We start from the raw sequence: 6,557 nt of genomic DNA on the forward strand, positions 1-6,557 counted from the left end.
ATGTCTTTATTTTCTTGAATATATATCGCAGCCCGGATGGATGAAACTAGATCCGGGGTCTTCAATCTCGTTCGATCTTCACTCAAAGTACAAGTCGATCCATGTGAGAGATGTTCTGGAGTTGAACATGGAAAGACATCGCCTGATTACCAGCCAATGATGTAAGCTGTTAACAGGCGCGAGAGGAATCACCGATAATGATAATGACCCTCAAGGTACTGCAGTACAATTCACGTGGTGTGAATAAGGGACTTAGCGTCGAACACCACGCAAAATCTTTCGATCGAAGGCCATTGATGTAAACCTGTCGCCGGAAGTGAGAAACTTGCCATTGAGGCATGCAAGCTTCAAAGTACCGAAAGGGTTGTTCCTAGATCGACTTCTTGGATAATGAGCTGATGTCGACAAGAAGCGATCTGTCATAGGAGGGCCTTAGTGAATCCCACATCAATGACACGAAACGGAGCAAATGATTTTAACGGAGGTGAAAACGATCTGATGATATACGGTTCAGGGTGGCGGTCATGAAAGAATGGAGCGAAAATGTATTATAGTGGGTGAGATACAGGGGAATTCTCTGAGCGACTTCTCTTGAACATATCAGCGACACTGACATGATGGATTGGTAGCATTAACACCAAATGTGGATGGTGTGATGGAACCTGTTATCACTTAGGTTGTCCCTCAGATTGGAGTAAAGGGATATGGCCGAGGTAACCACAAACCAACTTTGGACTACAGGTTCTAACCCACCTGCAGTCAGAAAGGGCTCTCTCTTTCTGATTTAGCTTTGTTGATGATGATTTTAGGCTAGCTATTGAGCTCAGGGGTTTTGTTTGTGTTTTGGTGAGAAGATTAATGTTTTCAGATAAAGAGGCAATGCATATTCTGGTAAGTTTCAAACCATTAGGCATGGAGTCAAGGAGTAAGACTGTTGGTGCGTTTTCTTGGTCACAGGAGGAATAAGGAGCAAGGTAGCTGCACATGGAACAATTTTTCAAGTTTAAAGGATGGAAAGAATGCTAAGGGAGGAGAGGAAATTAAGAATCTCTCAGTCAGCTTAACAGAGAAGGGTGGATGAACTCTATCTAAGGGCAGTAAAGAATCCCTAGATAACTATCAAACACATGTGAATTAGGGTAAATATGAGCCAAGGGTCTTTCTTTTTCTCCCATCTGTTGGTAAAGGATTGGTAAATCTCATCTGGAGTAGTTATAGAATTTGCAGCCAGTGATCTAAACCAAGTTCTTACATCACCGGTTAAACTTTGAACAAAAATTCTCATTCTCACGCTATCATCGTCTATCTCATAGTTTTCAAAATAATCTTGCATCCTTTTGGTATGCTGAAGGGTTGTGAAAGGACCGGTACTGTCAAAATAGGTAATTTTAGATTGGTACTCCTGAGGTAAAACCCCAGGATTAGCAGGCAGTTGCAGGGGTGCATATCTATTAGCCATATTGGCAGGGATAAGTGGAACAACGGGGATAAATGGAACAACAGGGATAACAGGGATAAAAGGAGTAACTGGAACAGCAGCAGCGGTAGTTGTAGTATGTGCAGCAAATGGAGGTGTGGATGGGGTGCTTTGAGATGTGGATGATGAACAAGGGGAAGTATGGGTTGAACAAAATAGAACCTTAACAGGAGCTGGAACACAGCTTGGGAGAGCTACTTCTGGACTCAAATCAGCAAAATCTTCTCTTTGCTCTTGCTTCCTAAGGATCTTTGGGATTAAGTTCGGATTTTCAAAAGCAGCTGGGGGATTTGGGTCAGGATTTGACCTTGTATATCGTGGATTTTTCTTGGGAGCCAGCTTCCGAACTGTTTTGATAATTTTTCTGGGAATTTTTTTAGAATTCGCAGGAACTAATCAAATTTTGGAACTGCTATGTATAGTTTAAAACTAGCATGAAGATTGATTGAAGCAGCTTTTATTTACTTCTGCCACTGCAAAGCAAAGATAGTTTCAAAGGCTACCTCGCTGACATTCAGGCTTCATCTGTAGTTTCAAGGAATATAAAGCAATTAGAAAATTGATTTCTCAGTGGATTCTTCCAACCTGTTTCGTGAATTTAACTGAGGATGGTCCCCAGTGGAGTCGCCATTATGTTATCACTCAGGTTGTCCCTCAAGTTGGAGTAAAGGGATACGGCCGAGGTAACCACAAACCAACTTTGGACTACAGGTTCTAGCCCACCTGCAGTCAGAGAGGGCTCTCTCTTTCTGATTTAGCTTTGTTGATGATGATTTTAGGTTAGCTATTGAGCTCAGGGGTTTTGTTTGTGTTTTGGTGAGAAGATTAATGTTTTCATGTAAAGAGGCAATGCATATTCTGGTAAGTTTCAAACCATTGGGCATGGAGTCAAGGAGTAATACTGCTGGTGTGTTTTCGTGGTCACAGGAGGAATAAGGAGCAAGGTAGCTGCACATGGAACAATTTTTCAAGTTTAAAGGATGGAAAGAATGCTAAGGGAGGAGAGGCAATTAAGAATCTCTCAGTCAGCTTAACAGAGAAGGGTGGATGAACTCTATCTAAGGGAAGTAAAGAATCCCTAGATAATTGTCAAACACATGTGAATTAGGGTAAATATGAGCCAAGAGGAATTCACATTCATGTCCAATTCATTTCAGATGAAAATATAAAGGAACAACAGAAATTGAGCCTAGAGTGCAGTTAAACAAATTCTAAGCTAATCATTCTTTCTGTTATTTAGAGGGTGAAAAATGAAAACAGAGGTAAGAGGCACTTATTGATTCATGTTGCAGCACAAGAATTCCATCATTCAGTCTCCAGAGACCATTAACAACACATCAGACAGTCATTCCTCCAATCTCTTCAGCAATCTTTGACTAAAGAAAAAGTATCAGACATACAGTGCAAGTTTCTAATGAAAAGTTATCAATCGACGAACCCTTGAAATAGTGCAGAGGGTGGTATATATAGGAAAAATTCTCCAAAATTGTTTATTACAGGTGTGACCTAAACAGGTCTGAAAGTAAAAGATTACTTTAACCTAAACCTATCAGGAATAAATGCAAGAAAATATCTATGGGCTGCGTTGAGGGCAGCCGTATCAAAACTGAATTAAATGCGTTGTCCTCGCTGGCTTGGTGCAGTGCCTCTGCAATAACTGTGCATGGACTTCTGCTCCATTGTAGTTCGGTGGCTTTAAGTGCTTTAACTGTGATTTGAGAGCTGGGATGGGCTTGCACCATCTGATTTGACTTTGCTGGAGGCCATTCAATGCTGACCTGCTTTGCGAACTGAAGATTTCTATTAAAAATTCAACTGATACTCTTTGACAAATGAATCGGGCCGGTTCTCTTCTTCGCTGTGGGTCAAATCAAAACTTAATGGCCACTGTTCGGCCCTCTGTTTCCTTTAGAACTGTCTTTTGATCCCTTTTGCATGCCTCGCGAAGAAAAACAGGTCATTCGGCGCTTTTGGGCTTGTTGGGGGCTGCGTAATGAGGGGTTTTCCATTTCGGCCCTTTTCCCGTAGCCAGGATCGCGCATGAAAAACTGCCTCGGAATTTGAATCTGAGCTTCCTAAGCACGATTTTCGCCTTTCGCTCCAAAAATTGATGATGACGTCAGCATGACGTCAGCGGTGGGACCCAATACAGAGGATTACGTCAGCATGATGACGTCAGCAGGATGACGTCAGCATGTACGGCGGTGACGTGTAGTGACACGGTGGCAGTGACGTGGCAAGGGTGACTCGGCAGGAGGCCGATGTTGTGGAGACGACGTTGGCGCGGTGACGAGGCATACATGTAGAATAGGACAAGTGACATGGGACACACGCACAGAAGGCGGAAAGTGGTTTCATCGGACTGCTTTCTATACGGGGAGCGGTATCCGTCAGAGCCCTTCCGATACAATAGAAGGCGGACAGGTGTCTTTGGTATGGCGGAGAAACCGCCTCGCCATCGGAAGCTAACGGCCAAGCAGCGGGGCGCTTCCGAAATTGCCGAGAGCCGTCGGATGGGGAGGGCCCGATCCGACGGTGGACGGAACAGGTGAATCAGCGGGGGAATAATGGACGGGCGCGCGAATATTCGAATTTTGATATAGCGCGGTGGGGAGGGTAAAACTTAGGAAATGCGGGTTTTCGTGGGTTAGTTTAGGCGGGTGGGGGCATAACTTAACATCTAATCATCTTTTGAACTTTAATCTTTAGAAAAATACTGCGGAGGGGTAAAATGTGGGGTTTTAAGGGTAAAGGGGCGGTGAAAGGTTGTTATTCTGAACAGGTGTCAGAGTAACTCCTGCTAGGACACGGATGGTGTTAAAAACGGCCCCAGATGCACTATTTTCTCCCAGACTTAGGAGAATAGGGCTATAGTGCCAGGGAGGGAATATTTAATATATCTTTTGGGGATTTTTATACATAGTTTTAGTAGTTAGGGATAGGGAAGGGGAAGATCTAGGGAGTTAGATAATAGAATTAGTAGTCAATGGAGATGATGAGAAAGCGCTAAGGTAAAGAACCTTGGTTTTTTGGGGGAATAGAACTTTGTAACAGAAGAATGGAAATCCTTGAGTGAGGCAGATCTTCACAAGGCCAATGTTATAGAAGATGATGAAACTAAGAGGCTCAAGCATATCTTGATCTCTTCAAGGAAGTTAGTGAGTGATTTGGGGAATAAGAGGAAGGGGGAGTTAGTTATGTCCAGTTTGAGTTCCTCCAGATGAAAAACTGCATCATGACTATGATTTGAAAAGATATAACACTTTAGAAATACAAAATTGATCATGCATGAACATTCTGCAACCTCAAAAACTACCTACCCAACCTACTTTCCTAACATTTTTTCTTCTTTTTGGATTGGGTGCACTTAGACTTGCAGACCCAGCTTTACAATTTTTTCTTTTTTGTGTTCTCCTATCTAAGCCTACACTTATTTCTGCTAAGGACCCAGATTAAGCAGTTGGGCTCCTTTGATTCTCTACCTATCTACAAATCTGCCAAGATTAAGCTGTTTGGACAGATATCATTCTCTATATTTTAAAACAGGAAATTGAAACCTAGGGAGACCAAGGTTAAACTGTTTGGCCCTCCCTTTTATAGAACATTCTTTTTAAATGGTTAAGTTATCAAAATTGGAATTCAGCAGTGGCATTTGGACTGGCACACTTTCACAGTATCTTCTTTGACCTCTTTTGGAAATATGGAACCTTGCAGCATGAAAGATGGCATATTTAGCATGTAAAGATGTCAATCATGAAACATGAACACCTGTTGCAACAGGAGGCTAATAGTGGCTCCACTTGGGGATGGCTTTTCCTTGTGAAAAGCCAAGAACAACAGGTCAGAATGCCTAATCTTCTGTTGTTGTTGTAGATTGAAAAAACTTCTTTGTGCTGGCTGTTAGATAATTGAAAATTTGTAATATGAACAACCTTCTCCTCAACTGAAATATTGTGAAATGCATAGCACTGCCTGCTTTCTTCTGCGTGCTTGCTATTATGGAGAATGTTGCTTGAGCTTTGTACCTTTGAAACATTCTCAAAACATGGATCAAAACTGATATGTTTGCCTTGTTTTTGCTTTGAGCAAAGGTGCTGATATGAACTGAAAATATTGCTCTGTTTTGATATTTTAGACTAAAGACTGCAAACGGCTTCCCTTTACCATGAATTGTTGTGATGTGACTGTGCTACTCTTTGCTATTTTGTTGAGGTTAGTGCAGAGACAGAGCTTTTAAAACCGGAACACTTGTATTGGCTGTGTCTTCACAAAGTTTACTGTTGTTCCCTTGATTTGCTTATATAAAAATGAAAACAAAGTGCTGATATATAAAAATATCACTGTACAAAAGATATATACAATGCTACACTGATCCCCTAAAAGGGATCATGGTAATGTTTCAGCATACGACCATTCACAGGGCCTTCCTCAGCAGTGTTTTCCTCTACGGATTTGAGAAAATAAGTGTTATTTCCCTGAACAGCAGAAATAACGAATGGCCCTCTCCATAAAAAATCAAACTTTGCATGTTTGCCCTTGTCTTCTCTTCTTGAGTCCCACCTTAGAACTTTGTCACCAATATAGAAATCCTCAGCCTTAACTCTCTTATCAAACATCTTTTTGAGTTTTTCTTGCAAAATTTGAGCTCTGTGATAAACTTGCTCTCTGGTTTGCTGAAGATGAATGGTCTGATTAATTCTCCTTTGAATGTCATTTGGTTCAGCCTGAATTTCCTGTAACAGTCTGATAGTAGGGATGCCCAAGGATGAAGGAAATCTAGCCTCCATACCATATACTAGCTCATAAGGGCTCATCCCAATGGATTTCTTTGTTGAAAGTCTGTCTGCCCATAGGGCATTTACCAGCTTTTTGTGCCAGTTCTTCTTGTTTTCTTCCAGCACTTTCTTTATGATGTTGATGAGGCTCTTGTTGGAGGATTCGGCCAAGCCATTACCTTGAGGGTAATAGGCTGTAGAGTGGCCCAAGGTAATATGAAATTGGTGGCAAAAATTGATCATCTTTTTGGATTTGAAGGCAGCGGCATTGTCAGTGATGATTTTCTCAGGGCAGCCAAATCTAG

Source organism: Pinus tabuliformis, chromosome 6 (assembly GCF_031772625.1).
Source record: "Pinus tabuliformis cultivar Carrire ecotype Pingquan chromosome 6, CPIR1, whole genome shotgun sequence".
In the NCBI taxonomy this organism is placed as follows: Eukaryota; Viridiplantae; Streptophyta; class Pinopsida; order Pinales; family Pinaceae; genus Pinus; species Pinus tabuliformis.